Source organism: Eleutherodactylus coqui, chromosome 1, assembly GCF_035609145.1.
Source record: "Eleutherodactylus coqui strain aEleCoq1 chromosome 1, aEleCoq1.hap1, whole genome shotgun sequence".
Classification (NCBI taxonomy): domain Eukaryota; kingdom Metazoa; phylum Chordata; class Amphibia; order Anura; family Eleutherodactylidae; genus Eleutherodactylus; species Eleutherodactylus coqui.
The window spans coordinates 341,239,948-341,257,566 of NC_089837.1; the positions used below are offsets into that span (position 1 = coordinate 341,239,948).

The 17,619-nt window shown below is 45.0% G+C and overlaps 1 protein-coding gene across 2 annotated transcripts in view; it reads right to left on the reverse strand.

Annotated features, from left to right (window-relative positions):
- Positions 1 to 17,619, reverse strand: part of RPH3AL (rabphilin 3A like (without C2 domains)) — a 321,117-nt gene that overhangs the window by 287,607 nt on the left and 15,891 nt on the right. The window contains exon 1 of one of the 2 annotated variants that reach the window (XM_066575900.1): positions 8,168 to 8,318. The exons of the other annotated variant lie outside the window; for it this stretch is intronic. The gene's annotated coding sequence lies outside the window, so the exon portion shown is untranslated. Of the gene's footprint in view, positions 1 to 8,167; positions 8,319 to 17,619 lie in introns of those variants that run through there. 2 annotated transcript variants of the gene reach the window in all.

The window sequence follows — 17,619 nt, forward strand, 5'->3', positions numbered from 1 at the left end:
ATTACTTTTCAGCATTTTGAGGAACACTTTGTTTTCCTGCACCAAGCCAAGTTTGCAAAGGCTCATGAGTGTCAGAATATTAGATACCCCCCCAAATGACCCCATTTAAAAAACTACACCCCTTAATGTATTCACTGAGGGGTGTCATGAGTATTTTGACCCTACCAGTTTTTTTCAGGAATTAATTCAATTTAGAGGGGGTAAAAAAAATTCCTATTTTTGCAAATATGTCATTTTAAAGACATATATTTTTTCTATAGTGCCCTTGAAAATGAGGATTTACACCCCAAAATGGATACCCCCTTTTCTCCCGTGTTTAGAAACATACCCATTGTGGCCCTAATCTTATGTCTGGATGCACCAAGCCAAGTTTGCAAAGGCTCATAAGTGTCAGAATAATAGATACCCCAACAAATGACCCCATTTTAAAAACTACGTCGCTTAATGTATTCACTGACGGGTGTCAGGAGTATTTTGACCCTTCCAGTTTTTTTTCAGGAATTAGTTCAATTTAGGGGAGAAAAAATAAAATTTCATATTTTTGCAAATATGTCATTTTAAAGATATATTTTTTTCCTATAGAACCCATGAAAATGAGGATTTACACCCCAAAATGGATACCCCCGTTTCTCCAGTGTTCAGAAACATACCCATTGTGGCCCTAATCTTATGTCTGGATGCACAATGGGACCCAAAATGAAAGGAGCAGTCGGTGTCTTTCAGAACATAAATTTTGCTTGAAGGCATTTTAGGCCTCATAGCACTTTTGTAGAGCTCTTGAGTGGTCAAAACCAAAGAGAACCCCCACAAGTGACCCCATTTTGAAAACTAGACCCCTTAACGAGGGGATCGCATCGCTGAAGGGAGATGAACCTTCACCTTTTTTTACTTTTACGTGATCACCATTATCCATTGGATAACGGCGAACACGTGACGAGGAACCGCTCACCGCGGCCCCCCGTGAAATCTCCAGGCTCTCGGCTAAGTTTTGTAGCCAGGAGCAGGAAGATTTTAAATTACCACGGCTTTTGCACATGCGCCTGCCATATTGGCGCAAGCTGGGGTAAGGTCCGCGGATAAATCCGCGGGCCTTAGGTATGTCATTATATCCTCCTTTACGGATATGATCCGTGGGGGGAGATGAAACGCAAGCTTTTTTTAACTTTTTTAAACTTTTTACCCCTTTTATTTATTTTTTTTACTTTTTCACACTTTTTTTTTAACTTTACATGATCACTGTCATCCATTGGATGACAGTGATCATGTCCCCAGTGACATCCCTCTGCTCTTGGCTACACATGGCAGCCAGGAGCAGAGGGATTTTGAATTTCCCGGGGCTTTCCATGCGCAGACGGGGATTTCGGGTCCCGGGACATCGGGACATCGCAGAGGACCGGGGGTGAGTATTTTCACCTCCCCTCATGGATCTGATCCATGAGGGGAGGTGAAACTTCACTTTTCCTTTACTTTTTCAACTTTTTTGCGATCGCCGCTATCCAATGGTTAGCGGCGATCGCGTGCCCGGGGACCGCTCACCGCGGTCCCCGGTAGCACGTCCTGGTTCCCGGCTACCTTCAGGAGCCGGGAACCAGGAGATTTAATATTTGCCGGGGACACCCGGGCTTCTGCGCATGCGCCTGACGTCATCGCCTGGCGCGCATGCGCAGAAGGCCTCCGGCAGGACCGGGAGGACCATATCTCCGGGGGACACCGCCGACAAGCCGTGTGAGTATTTTCAGCTGCCGTGATGGATCCGATCCATCAGAGCAGCTGAATTACTACTTTTTTTACACAGTTTTGTTTACTTTTTTGCGATCGGCGCTATCGATTGGATAGCGCCGATCGCAATGCCGGGGGAGACTGCCCGCATCCTGGGATGACAGCTCCACGCTGTCGGCTACCTGCGGGCACCGACAGCATGGAGCTGTCACGTCCTCAGGCCACTAGGCATTAATCCAAAGAGGATGCATAAAACTACGTCCTCTAGGATTAAAGCCCACTTTCTGAGGACGTAGTTTCCCGATGGGGCAGTTGTTAAGGGGTTAAAATAATACATTTACTGCACAGTGCGAACATTGTAAGAACAAAGGCGCCAGAATTTTAATCTTATAACAAGACTTTAGAATTTTGGTATTATCATTATCGTACGGACCCAGAGAGAAAAAAAAAAAGATAACAATTTTTGCAGTACTATATACACCGTAAAAAAGCACTAAAAAATGACGAGTTTTTTCCCCAATTTACTCCACTTAGAAATTGTTGAAGGTTTTTCAGTACATTATGTGGTACCATCAAAAACAGGCGTTCATATGGCTATATCAATGAAAACATTTGAAAAAAGTTGTGTCTTTTTGAAAATGAGGTAGAGAAAAAAATGAAATAAAAAAAATGAACGTGTCCTCAAAGAGTTAATTATCACAGGTGGTCATTCACAAAAGGGGCTTGGCTAAAGTTAAACTACGTATATATTTGAAACACTTCACCAATCACCGCCATGAAATGAATATGCACAGCAATGCTGGGTTCCCACGGGACTGCTTCACCGCAGAAATCTCGTGAGATTTCCGCAGGATAAGCGCAGCTTCAAAAGCCACAGAACTTAGCCACGGGTTTTGGAGCAGCTTCGCCGCCTGCTTTTCTGTTTCGGCCGGCTCTCCTATAGAGAGGAGCGAGGCCGCAACACAAAAAAAAAAAAGAAATGACATGCTGTGTCCCGGGAATCTGCACCACATAGCCAGCTAATACTGGCTTTGCCGCGATGGATTGTCCGCCCCGTGTGGACGAGATTTTTGACAAATCTCTTCCACATGGCTGGCCAAACCCGGCATTAGTGGCCGCAGGCAGATTTGCCGCAGCGAAATTCCGTGGCAAATCCGCCCTGTGTGAAGCCAGCCTAATAGTATTTTCTAGACTGTCTCTGAGCAGCTTAAATAAAGCTTTGGAGCACAGATGAGTTCTATCCGATTGTTAGTCAGGCTAGTCATAAAGATCACTTTTATATATGTTGTGGCCTTCATTCAGATGTACACTATGGAGCAGATTAAAGGGGTTGTCCCGCGGCAGCAAGTGGGTCTATACACTTCTGTATGGCCATATTAATGCACTTTGTAATGTACATTGTGCATTAATTATGAGCCATACAGAAGTTATCAAAAGTTATTCACTTACCTGTTCCGTTGCTGGCGTCCTCGTCTCCATGGTTGCCGTCTAATTTTCTCCGTCTAATGGACAAATTAGACGCGCTTGCGCAGTCCGGGTCTTCTGCTTTTCTCAATGGGGCTCCGTGTAGCTCCGCCCCGTCACGTGCCGATTCCAGCCAATCAGGAGGCTGGAATCGGCAATGGACCGCACAGAAGCCCTGCGGTCCACCGAGGGAGAAGATGCCGGCGGCCATCTTCATCGGGTAAGTAAGAAGTCACCGGAGCGCGGGGATTCAGGTAAGCGCTGTCCGGTGTTCTTTTTTAACCCCTGCATCGGGGTTGTCTCGCGCCGAACGGGGGGGGGGGGGGGGGGGGTTGAAAAAAAACAAAAACCGTTTCGACGCGGGAAACCCCTTTAACTACGATAATACAATCTAAAATTTCAGTCAGGCAGTCTTAGATTGCGCCAAATTCATCATAGCTGGATGGCATCTTTTGAACGGGGTCATACACATAAGCGATTTATTTTCCTGCATGGCACTGCGAAGCGGGAATCAAATCACGGCATGCTCTATCTTGCTGCGTGCTCTCGCATCACAGCGCCCATTGTTTTCAATACAGCCGGTGACAGCATCACAGTACGTGCTGGGGGAGACATCACATAGCGTGCACAATGCCAACAATGGGAGACACTCTGCAATCCTCCGGTGTATCCCAAATGGGATACACCTATTCATAGTAAACCTCACCCGTTGTGTCAACAGCAACCCACAATCCATTCATCTAGTCTCCTCCTGATATTGATTAATCACAGGTTCTAGAGAACCTGGCTATAAAAAATTTAGAGCACATCTCATTGAGGCAGACAACCAGCAGCCTCCCACGTCGCCCCCTTCCCATCCGCTGTCAGTGTTTGCCTGGACGCACTGCCATGTCAGATTGTGCCTCGGCAGTTACCGCTATCACAGTTTTCCACGGTGGCTGTTCCCATGTCAGCTCCCGGGTCCGGTGTTAGGTCAGGTCTCCCCATCGGCCTAGCATCCGCAGTCCCGCTGACACTGTACTCGGGGATGCACTACCATCTCAGTTCCCGACTACGCTATGCCTCTACCTGTCGTCCTGGCAGCTGTGGTCACAGTCCACCTGACACTCTGTGCTGGAGGATGTTGCCGCCAATTACCAGAAGCACGAGCGGCGGCAGCTGCAACTTCTTGAAGCGCTAGCTCTTCCTTGCCGACGTATGTGGATAGGAGCTGGAAGAGTCGGCAGCAGCGGGAGGCGGAGGTGAAACAGGCGGCCCTAGGTATTCCTTGCCGCCACTGTGGGGTGCTTCAGGAGCCGGCACTACGAAGTGGATCCCGATGGTAAGAAAATTAAGCTGCAGGGAAGATCCGGATCCTGTGTGGCCTCCACCAGGCAATCCGGAGCTTTGGGGGGCATGAACAAGGCGTTACCTGTCACTCTGCAGGTCTCCACCCATATTTCTGGTGGAGACAGGATGCACCAGTACCCAAGCATACTATGTGAAAAAGTCATCTATTGCTCCGTTAATAATTTTAAAGTGGGTTTCTCGCCATCTTTTGTTTTTTATGGCTTTTCTTACGGCGATCCATCCTTCAACTACAATGTTTCACTACTACGAAACACTTTTACAACAAAACTACTTGAGAATACTGTAAAATTAAGTTTCAAATCAGGGTAGATGATATTAATCCTCGCGCACAACAATAAGTCATAAATCGCCACTAGAAAATAGAGGAGTGAACAAACTCATCTTCAAAAACAGTCATATAGAGGTTAGCATAAAGGAGCCTTTCAGAACTAAACTATTGATGACCTATCCTGAAGATACGTCACCAATAGTTAAATCAGGGGAGTCTGCCATTTGGGATCAGCTGATCGAAGAGGCCACAGCTTCTCAGGCCTGGGATGTCATGTAGCAATCTTTCACTGTACCCACGCGGTTTTGTGTTGTGCATTCTAACATGTCAGGTTTCAGGGCAAAAGCAGAGGTGATGTGTCTGGTAGTGCCAAGAAACGCCAGGCCATCACGATGGAAACAATGGATGTTGCTCGCTTGTACCAGATGAATCGTTCTACCATCGGTACAATTCTGAAGAACAAGGATAAGATCATGGAACATGTGAGAAGTTCAGTACCAATGCACTCAAGTATTATTAGTAGGAAACGTGGAAGAGTGTTAGAAGAACTTGAAGCCGCTAATCCGAATGCCGATTCAAGAGAAGGCTCTAAGTATCTTTGAAGATGTGCATACAAAATATGGAGAAGAAGCAGCAGATGCGACCTTTACTGCAAGCCATGGATGGTTTAACCGCTTCAAGGCACGTGATGACCTCAATAACATAAAGGTGACTGGAGAGGCGGCAAGCGCAGATACGGTAGCAACCCAGGAGTTCTCTGTCACACTTAAGGAAATCATCGAAGAAGGCGAGTTTTCACCTCAGCAAATATTTAATGTTAACAAAACAGGGCTTTATTGGAAGAAGATGCCAGACAGAACCTACATCAGTAAGGCCGCCTGCAGACGAGCGGGTCGGATCCGGCAGCGAGAAATCTCGCCGCGCGATCCGACCCCAGAGCCTGCAGGGACGAGCGCGTACTCACCCGCGCCTGGCGGCCCCGGCTCTTTGATGTGCCGGCTGCCGCGCAGCCGGCGCATGCGCAGACCGGAGCCGGCGGCCAGGTGAGTGCGTGCCCCGCAGAAAATTAGAACATGCCGCGGTTTGTTTGCCGCGCGAGATTTCGCGCGGCCAAACCGCGGCCGTCTGCATAGGAGTGCGTATTGTAATGCACTCCTATGCAGACTTTCAGCGGCGGAAATCCCGCGGCGGGATTTCCGCTCGTCTGCAGGCGGCCTTAAGAAGAGAAGTCTATGCCTGGCTTCAAACCCGCAAAGGACACACTGACGCTAATGCTTGGCGGTAATACCACAGGAGATATGAAGGTCAAGCCATTGTTAGTGTATCATGCTAAAAAACCCAAGAGCCCTGAAAAATATAGCTAAGGCCTCACTTCCTGTTGTGTGAAAGAGTAACCGAAAAGCCTGGGTCACTCTTGCTATGTTTCAAGACTGGTTTTATCACCATTTCATCCCAGAGGTGGAGAGGTACTGTCGGGATAACAACATTCCCTTCAAGATTCTCCTCCTCTTAGATAATGCACCGGGCCACCCTACTTTCCTGGATGATTTTCATGCAAATGTGAAGGTAGTTTTCCTGCCACCCAACACTACCTCCCTACTCCAGCTGATCGACCAGAGAGTCATTGCAACCTTCAAGAAATATTTCCGTTGCACGTTCCGTCAGGCACTGAAGGCAACTGAGGGCGATTCTGGGATGACATTCTGGAAGAACTTGACTATCTATAATGCCATAAAGAACATTGATGCTTCATGGCGTGAAATTAACACTTCCACCATGAATGGGGGTTGGATGAAACTGTGCCCCATGTTTGTCCATGACTTCCCTAGTTTAGTGAAGCTACAGGCAGAAGAACAAAGTGTAGTCGACAACTTAGTGAGCATCAAGAAGCTTGACCTTGATCTTGAGGAACAGGACTTCCATGAATATTTCGCTGTGCACCACCAGGAGCTGACAAATGAAGACCTGGAACTAGAAAAGCAGAGGAAGGAGGAAGAAAAAGAAGAAGTGGAACCAGCACTGAAGCAATTGCAGACCAAGATGATGGCACAGGCGTTTCAGATCATTAAAAGACTCTGTCGCTCTTTGAATCACAGAACTGAATGTGGAACGGTACACCAGGATTGCAGTAGCTCTCTACGATGCACTTCAATGCTACCGGGTCATACATGACGAGAAAAAGAAGGCCACCACCCACTACACTACAAAATGTGAGCCCTCGCACAACTACGTTGATGGAAAAATAAAAAAGTTATTGCGTGCAGAAGACGGCGCAGAAGAATTTTAAAGATTTAAATGTCTTTGAAAAAAAAAGTAGTGCAGTAAAAAAATATATATATATACAAGTTTGGTATCGTAGCAATTATACTGACCCATAAAGTTATTATGTCATTTGTTGCAGTTTTTGCGCCGTAGAAACAAGATGCACTGAAAGATGGTGGAATGTAATTTTTTTAAAATTTTACTCCACTTAGAATTTTTTTTTAACGTTTTTCAGTACATTATATGTTAAATTAAATAGCACCATTAAAAAATACAACTTGTCCCACAAAAAACAAGCCCTCATACAGCGACGTCAAAGGATAAATAAAGGAGTTATGATTTTTTTTAAAGGGGGGTGGAAAAAAAAAAAGGGGAGGGGGCTTCATTAAGGGGTTAAACACGCATCCCAGTATGGACATATAAACAAAGGCACTTACGAACAGCCTACTGGAATGGAACCTGTTCAGAAGTAGGGGACCATCTGTAGTGTACAGCATCTTCCAACAGGTATGCACTGTGCACTGTAGACTAGTAGATCACTAAGGTTACTTTCACACAGGCACTGGGAATTCTGCTTTCCTGCTGTGTTCGACAAGCAGGAAAGGGGAATCCCCGCAGCAGAACGTTTCCGTCTGTGCACGGGACTGAATAATGCCAGGTGGGCGCCCTGTTGACTATAATGAGTCTGCCTGCTTTCTGCCCAGCTGCCCAACTTATGGACGGAAGAAAAAGTGCTGCATGCAGCGCTTGTTATTGCGATATTTTCAGCCGGATCTGCGATGTAAAGTGATATATTAATTGTATTAGCTGTCCCTGTGTGAACCTGGCCTGAACAGAAAGAGACTCGTTAAACAAAGTCATTACACTATTAATCAGTTATTTTATTTGCCAGAAGTTTCAGCACTTGTATAGCTCAGCCGGTCAGACTCGCACATCATTTGTCGAGGCAGTGCACTGAATTTGATTTCAGATGTCTATCAGTTAGCTGTATAAATATTACATGTGTGTCAGCTTGCCAAAAATCCATTCATTCCCAGCTCCTCTTAACTAATCTTAGAAGTTAGAATGAACATCTGAATGCAAAAAAATGAAATAGCCACTTACCCAGTGAACTTCCAGCACCTGCCTGTATTGGCTGCACTTTCATTACAAGCCAGTGTTCAGTGTAAATGCCTGAAGCATTCTACCTCCTGTTTGTGCATTTAGCACTTGCTACAAGGTGGAGATGTAACAGTACAAACCCACACCTAAAAAGAGAGAACAGATCCTCCCAACTGTGGACAGTCTGGGAGCAGACAGTCACGTGCTTCAACTAACAACATCCTGTTACCACTTGGAAAGTGTGCATTGGTTAAAGGTGCAGCCGCTTACTAGTTCTGTCCACAGAGGAAGAGTCAGGGAGCGTAACGGACATCTTCCTCTATCAGTCTACAGCATATGCAGAGGCAAACAGAATTTGCTTACATTGCAAGAACTTGAATTTTCAATGCATATTAGCATCAGACTGGGAAATTAGATTTATCTTTTCAACAATAGGGCAGATCTGTGAATATGTCTTTTTGTTGTTTTTTTTACAACAACAGCGTTCTTGGCATTTTTGATTCTTACATTTTTTTGTGGCAATATAAACGGCAGAAGTTATTTGTAGGTCAGTAGGGAGTTATGATATGCACTACAAATATTGGAGTTTTTGTAGCGTTGTTTTCTCTCTTTTGACACTTTTTACGTTCATTACATTTTTATCAATATTGCAGCATGCTCGGGGGATGGGGTTTTCCCTGGCGTTTTCTCATAGACTCCTTTATAAGAAAAAATGCAAAACAGTAAGGCCACTCTCACGCAGGCTTGTAAAATGCTGCATTTACAGCTGAGTTGACATGCGTATTTGACAGCATTTGACCGCGGTTTCAGAACAGTTCTAGACAGTTAAGAAAAAAAATTGCAGAATTCTCTATACTACCGCAATTTGCGATGTTTTGTAGCCCACGTTTCCCTATGGAGCCTCCTTGTTTATCGCATCGCATCTCACGAACTAGCGATTCTCATGAGACGCAATGCAATTCCCTACCCATAAAATAAGCCCTAGCTGCATTCCCTGGATACCATTTTTTCCTACTCTTATGTCGCTTTCACACAGCTGTAAAAATCACACAAGGTTTGTGGGATATGAGACACACAAATCTTGCACAAATATGAACCCCGTTCTTTTGCATGGGGTCATAAACATGAGTGGGCTTTTATCTGTATCGCATTGCAGTGCGGGGGGGGGGGGGGGGGGGGGGGAGAAACGCAACATGTCCTATCTTTGGGCGTTGCCTCAAAACACATTGTCCATGGTTTTCCATAGGGCTGGAAAACATGTGCACACTCATGCAATGGGCGGTTTCCCATTGAAAACAATGGGAAACACTTGTCGATCCTCCAGGGTGTCTAAAAGCCACGTCAGAGGAGCGCAAATATACTGAAGTGATGGGAGTTGGTTTGGACACAAACGGCTCACATCTGCGTGGACATCGCATGTGCACTATATCGGGGCCGATATGGGATAACTTGTCACAACAGCAATACTCCTTTAATCATCTGTTCATTCTGAGCTAAGAAGTCCAACAGGCAGTCTTATAAGTGAAGGACGGCTATCTGCGTGCAGAAATAGCTGTCAATCACTGATAGGCCACCAACCCGACCTCTAAGCTCTGAAAAAGCAGACATTTAGGGTAGCTACCCACTAGCGATATATTTTCTTGCGATGCGAGAGCCTCGCAGCTCTGAGATATCGCTCAGCGTTTTCAAATGGGACCAGTGGCAGCAGCGCCAGCCCCATTGAAAACATAGGGAGTACCATCGCAGACTTCTGCCACAGCTGTGGCAGAAGTCCATGATGCTATCCTATTGCTTTCAATAGGGTCGGCACTGCTGCGGCCCCATTGAAAGCAGTGGTTTGCAGGAAACCCCGGCAGCGATGATTTTCAGGGAAGGGCTTGAAATATAAGCCCTTCCCTGAAAATCAGTCGTAGCTGAAAGAAAAAAAAAAAAAAAACATACTCACATAGAAGAGCCATCCAGCTCTTCTGTCTGGCCCTGGCTGTTGTCTTCTGGAGCCCAAGGATTGAAAAATCCCCGCCCCCAGAAAGCGCTGAGCTGATCTCATTGGCTGAGTGCCAATGACGAGACAGAGAGACAGAGAGAGAGAGATGGCAGAACTCGCTCCCCCTCCCTTGCTACCAGCTCCCATAGGAGCTCCATTGTAATATAAGCCCTACACAAAATAAGCCTTAGCTAGGCTAGTTGAAAAAAAGAAAATGCAATACTCACCCTAGCAGGCGCCATCCAGGTCCCCTCCCACTGCTCTCCGGCTGTTCCTACAGGCTTCCGTACACTTGTCAGCGCCGACACAGCATCTATTGCTGGTAATGAGGATTGAAATTAATTACTTCAATGAATGCCTGTGATTGGTGCATTGAGCGCTGGCTCTGATTGGCTCTCGAGTGCCACAGCTCAGCCAATCAGAGCAATCTCTTGCTGGGGGCGGGGTTTTTAAACCCAGTTACCAGCAAGAGATGCTCTGCCGGCACTGACAACTTCACCAAAGCCTGCAGGAACACTGGAGAATGGGAGGGACCCGGACAGCGCCTGCTATGTGAGTATAAAGACATCCCTCGAAAATAAGACAGTGTGCCTCTTTGGCGCAAAAATCAATATGACAGGGTCTAGTTTTTGGAGAAACACGGTATACCAATTGGCTCAGTTCTGGCAATCAGCTTCCTTGGCTGCGTTTTCAGCCGTGCTGAAAATGCAGCCAAGACTCTGTCAAGAACACATCAGCGCTGCTGAAACCGCAGTAAGCGAAGCGTTGAAAAATGCAGCATTTTTGCAAATGCCTGTGTGAGGGAGGCCTACGTTGTGTCTTTAGGTGCACTTTAGATGTGTCTTCCAGAAATATTCCACGTGTGAAAGGTCCCTTTGTGACTCCCGTTACATGGATTCCAAATATGACCTATTTTAACCAAGCTCGTGTGTATCCTGCACGGCGCGGGCACGTGTACATACACTTCTACCATTCATTTCCTCTAGCAGCATACTATAAATCAGATGACTAGATCAGCATGGACAACACACCAGGATGAAATTTACCATAAGCCTAAAAGGAAAATGAACAGGTGCCAAACAAAACATGACAATACACAATTAACTTGGCAGCTACCAATTTCAGCAGTAATGAACAAATAGACTAACACCAATATAATTGCATTCAACAGATTGCTAAAACCGGTTTAACATTTGAACAACTGCCTACTGTATTGTGACGGCGCGGGGCTCAGGGCTTCAGGCTGCAGCCATGTTTTTTGGCTTTGTTGCTTAAAAAGAGTACAGGAAAAAAAAGTCTAGAAGTTCAGAGAACTCCAGGGCCTCGTTAACACGAGCATTTTTACAAGGCTACTTAGCTATAATAAAACGCTGGTGTGAATGAGGCCTCGCTCTGAGAAGGAGGTCGGCTTCCACAGGTGTAAGGGCTCGTTCACACTGCTGATCGCGATATCGCCATGAGAGAATCACAACTTTTTTCCTGCGATTTTTATTTTTTTTTTTTTTTTTTTTTTTTTTTAAAGTCAGCGCTGCTTTTTCTCGCAAAAACATCACTGCCACTTACAATTCTCTCGCAGGTTTTTTTCCGTGCGATTTTGCTGTGATTTTTTTACGCAAAAGTCATAGGACTTTCTAATGTTAAAAAAAAATCACATTGCATGAAAATCGCAAGTTTGTGCATTGCAATAAAAAAGAGGCTCCAAAGGGAAACATGGAAGATAAAAAAAAAAAAAGAAAAGAAAAAACACAGAGGAAGAAAGGACATGCCGCGATTTTTTCTTCTCGCATGGGTGAAAACATTACAAATGTGAAAGAAACCATTGAAAAGCCAGTGTTGCGTATTTTTTACAATGGGCATTGCGTTTTTGCACGCATGTGTGCGTAGTTTGCTGTATTTTTTGTGCATACATGCCCTGTGTATTTGCACATGGAAAAAAATATGCAAGCATGCTCCATTGATTTCAAATGGGCCCTTAAATATAACTGGATTAATACGCGCTATTTTTGTGTGCTACACACACAAAAATTTAACATGCTGCATTTCTTTGCCTGAATGTGAACGAACCCTTTGAAATTTATGTATTCTGTTCGCTGCATAGAAATTTACACCCATGTGGATAAGTCCCAAGTGCTTGGTCCTGGGCCCTATATGTCACAGAGAAAAAAAATGCTGCAAAAATAGTTTGGGTAGCTGAAGGAATAAAAAAAAAAAATAGGGCAGTAAAACCGCCACATGGTTAAAATCCCTAAAAAAAAAAAAAGGGTCTGGCCCTTTAGGTACAAAAGAGCCTGGTCCTTACTACCACTCCCACGAAATAGTAATAAATAAAATGATCAATTACTCGTATTCACTGAAAAGGATAATAATAAAAATTAAAGCTCGCAGCAAAGAAAGAAAGGAAAAAAAAACAAACAAAAAAACAGCCCTCACGCGATACCATAAACGAAAAAAATGTAATTTACAGGTGTGAGAATGAGGCGAAAAAAAGAGCTATTACGTTAAGGGTTTATTTAGATGACCGTATATTGGCTCGGTTTTCACGCCGAGCCGATATACGGTGTCCTTGTATGCGGGGGGGTGGGGGGGCTTGGGGGGGAGAGATGGAAGAGCCAGGAGTAGGAACTGAGCTCCCACCCCCTCTCCACCCCTTGCCACTATTTGCAATAGGAGGGGGCAAGACAGGGGCGGAGCTAAGTCCTGCCGCTTAGCTCCGCCCTGTCACTCCCTCCCTTTGCAAATAGTGGCGAGGGGCAGAGAGGGGGCAGGAGCTCAGTTCCTGCTTTTGGCTCTTCCATCCTCCCCCCCCCTGCAGACAAGGGCACCGTATATCGGCTCGGCGTGAAAACCCAGCCGTCATCTGAAATAGCCCTAAAAGTTATGTTTTAAGAAATAAAATATAATAAAAACATTATGCATTTGGTATTACCATAATCATGCTGACTGAAAGAATAAAGTGAACATGTCATTTCAAACGAACCATGAATGGCGTAAAGACAATCTTTCCATTTCACCATGTTCTTCAATATATTGTAAGGTAAATGATTTTTTACATACCAAATTATATCCTCATTCCCCAATTCTTCTTGATAAATTGGATATTAAAACACATTAAAAAAAAATTTTAAAAAAACACATGACCATTCTATAATGCTATCTCCTGACATTTGGTGAATGTCACCGTCATTAATCAGTCTGAACGCTCCTTCATATCTGGATCTTCTCAATAAGTGGATTTTAAGTAATACTTAAAGGAGATGTCCCGAGGCAGCAAGTGGGTCTATACACTTCTGTATGGCCATAATAATGCACTTTGTAATATACATTGTGCATTAATTATGAGCCATACAGAAGTTATAAAAAGTTTTTTACTTACCTGCTCCGTTGCTAGCGTCCTGGTCTCCATGGTGCCGACTAATTTTTGGCCTCCGATGGCCAAATTAGCCGCGCTTGCGCAGTCCGGGTCTTCTGCTGTTCTCTATGGGGCTCCGTGTAGCTCCGTGTAGCTCCGCCCCGTCACGTGCCGATTCCAGCCAATCAGGAGGCTGGAATCGGCAGTGGACCGCACAGAAGAGCTGCGGTCCACGAAGATAGAGGATCCCGGCGGCCATCTTCAGCGGTAAGTATTGAAGTCACCGGACCGCCGGATTCAGGTAAGCGCTGTGCGGGTGGTTTTTTTAACCCCTGCATCGGGGTTGTCTCGCGCCGAACGGGGGGGGGGGTTTAAAAAAAAAAAAACCCGTTTCGGCGCGGGACATCTCCTTTAATCTTGATTCATAGTGAAGTATGCAATTAGAATATATGTAACAACCCTCAAGGCAGTCTATAAGAAAAAAAATATACCTTTTGCAAAATATATTATTTTACTAGTTAAAGGGAACCTGTTACATCTCCACAGCACCATAAACTAAGTTGTGGTGCTGTTAGTGGAAGTGACAGGGAGTCGGGGGATGGATTTCTTATACTCACCTGCTCCCACAATCTAGCGGTATTCTCCTGTGACATGACATGAAAATCTGACCTTTTTCAGAGTCCTGTGCGCACGCTCTCCTATACAAGTCTACTAGTAATTATTAGGAAATTATAGTACCAATGTATCTGGTGGCGCAATGCGCCACACAGCTGTGCTACATTCATTATGAGCCCCACACATCCCACACACAGCTCTACTACATCCTTTCTGACCCCACACATTACACGCACCACACAGACACACACACACACACAGCTCTGCTACATGGTACATCCATTATGATCCTCACACAGCTCTACTACATCCATCCTGACCGCACACATCACACACACACAGCTCAGCTACATCCCGATTCTCACACACACAGCTCTATAGCCTAAAGGGCCAGAAATTAGAAGAACCCACATACAGTACTTTATACCAAACTGCAGAATGGATCCTCCCACAGCAGTGACATCACCGCAGGTCCTTTAGCTTGAACTGGATCATATTTTCCTCCAGCAGGTTTCAGGGTATTCTGTAGCTTCCAAATTGTATAGTGTGCACACATCATCGACCAGATCAGACACAAGTGCTGGTCTAGGCTGGGAGAGCCTCTCCAAAGTGTAGAGCCTCAGGCTTTTATTGTAACACATGATAACTGCCCTTTTATGGGCGTGCAACAGATTACATCAGTAACATATAGGATTCTCATTTGTCGGATCATATAGAATCCCCCACCCCTCTCCAAAGTCCACTGTGTATAAGCCAGTCCTTTGTTCTATTGCATGTGCTCAGAAGCTGGAGAGTGGGTGAGGGGGCTTCTTCAGTATTGGAATGTGACTTAACTCTTTAAGAGCCTGCTTGTGGAACTTTTGTGCAAAGTCAACATTATACACACACACATCTTTCACCATGCCATTGTCCAGCAATTACTATAATGAAATTATGTAGTCATTAGCCTCTAAGAGTTAAAGTCACTACAGCTGCGTAATACATCTAGTTTAGTACAAATCAATAGACATTTTACGCTGACTAATTATCATGTCTATCACAAGCTCAGCAGATCTCTATGGTGGCGGTAGGTCGGTGTCTTCTGTCAGGACGCGGAGTTGTGTCTGAGATAACGGCTTAGTTGTATGCTCATTTTATTCCCCCCCCCCTTTTTTCAAGAGCCCTAACTGCGTTGTTCTTTTGTTGGTCATGCTGTGTTTTATATATCCTATAGGACCTGAGAGGGCGTCACCAGGGGGCGGAGCATGAGAAGAACCCACATACAGCACTTTATACCAAAAGTATTCGTTGTATTCTCATTTTGTTATTTTTGTCCTCCCCTTTTCAAGAGTCCTAACTTTGTTGTTCCTCTGTAAGTCAGGCTCTGTGTTTTACATATATTGTAGGACCTTGGATAACGTCCACAGGGGCGGAGCGATGACGTCACCAGAGGTGGAACATGAGAAGCACTCACATACTGCCTGACAAGTGGTCGTTAGTAGTTTGAAGGAAGAGTGTGGAACTGTGAAGACAGTCAGATTTCAGAGAGGAACACTGCTAGATCAGGGGAGCGAGCGAGAATAACATATACATCACCGGCTCTCTGTCAGCACCATAACTTAGTTTCTGGTGCTGTGCAGACGAGAGGTACCCTTTAACTTTCACTGTGAAACTGTTATACAGTAAGTATAAAAATGTGGACACTGTGCTCATCATGCTGCTGAATGCTTGACAGGAATGAAAAAGGCTCATCTAGATACAGTACACACTAGGCTCATCCCTTTAATGAGAACTTGTAAAGACCTTTCAGGTGAAAAGATGCACCCACGGGCATGGTAATATTATGGTATCTTTTAGATGCCCTGTTTTAAAAAGGGACATGTCAGTGGAAATTGCTGTTTGTAAATTGTAACCAACAGTAGCATCAACTGTTTAACCAGACACATTTGTGATTATGGGAGGTACTATTACGATTAGAACACATTATTACAGCAATTGCAACTGTTCATAAACTAGATCTGGTGCAGAAGTGCCTTTTAATTCAGGAGGGGTATTGTCTCTATAAGATTATGCCTGTAGTTTGGACAGAGTGTTCAAGCCAACAGATTCTCTTTAGGCCTGTCTCACACGGGCAATGCGGTATCGCTGCGAAAAATTGCAGCAATATTGCGACTTTGTAGTGCTCTTATGCTGGATTTTAGCAGGGGGGTTTGAAATATAAGCCCTAACCCAATAAAGAAAACACAGAAAGGGAATTATCAAAACAGACACAAATCACAGAAAGCAGAAGTGCCACGGGACAGGCGACTTCTATTGACTTCAATAAAAGACACACAAAATCGCAGCATGCTGCGATTTCTCACTCATGAGCAGAAAATCGCTCCTGGGCAGGAAATCGCGTTTTCTCATAGAATGCTGTGGGCTGAATTTGCTGCAGAATCCGGAGGAGGAATCCCGCTCCAGATTTCGCAATAAAAATCCGCCCGTGTAAAGGGGCCATATTTGCCATATTGCTAAATGTTGCCATATTTAAAAGCAGCGGGCAGCTCTGCACCCGAAAAAGGTACACCACACCGCACTGACACCCTGGGTTCCCCCAACAGTCAAAGCTGCACTGCAGATTATAGAAAAAATACTTCTTCAATGTATCAGTGAGTATGTGGACGCTTTCTGTAATTTTTGTCTATTTGATATTACCCTTTCTGTGATTTTAACTGTTAGTATAGGTACCCACAAGGAGCCTTGCCGTGGGTTGTGGGCTCACATACTCTAGCTAAAATATCAGCTAATAGCTCGTATTTATCAGCATTTATCTAAACATGCAGTGCGGCTTTGACTGTTGGGGGAGCCCAGGGTGCCGATGTGGTGTACCTTTGAGGTGCAAGGCAGCCCATTGGTTTCAAATCTGGTGACATTAATAGGTTGCAATCCTGCATGGTGCACTACACGTACTATGTGGTCTGACACCCTGTATTGACTTTCTTGTGCAGGAATAAACACTAAGCAACCACCCTCCTCATTATAAAGAGGTTTGTGAGTGGCTGCCTCATCAGTGTCCTCACATGTATGGACTCTGCAAGTTTGAGGATATGTAGTTTATATGCCTGCCCTCTTGTATCAATGTATCAGTAAGTATGGCCGCTTTCTGTGATTTTTTTTTTCAGCCCTTGCTGCAGAAAAAAAAATCATATACACCACCTACGAAGCGCTGTCAGCTCTGCTGCGTCTTCTCTCAGGTCCCCAGCACTTGTCTTTATTTGAAAATCCCTGCCTCCAGGAAGTGCTGCCTCTAATTGGCTCTCAAGTGCCGCGGCTCAGCCAATCAAAGCCAGCGCTCGATAAACCAAATCACAGCCATTCATTTCCTACTGTAAGTTTTATTGCACCACACGAATACTGCGTTGCAGCACATAGGAAGGGTCCATAGGAAAATATGGGCTACAAAACATTGCAAATCGCGGTAATATTTAGCAACCCACTATTTATTTTTCTCGCAATGTCGCAGGCTACAAAACATCGTCAATGTGA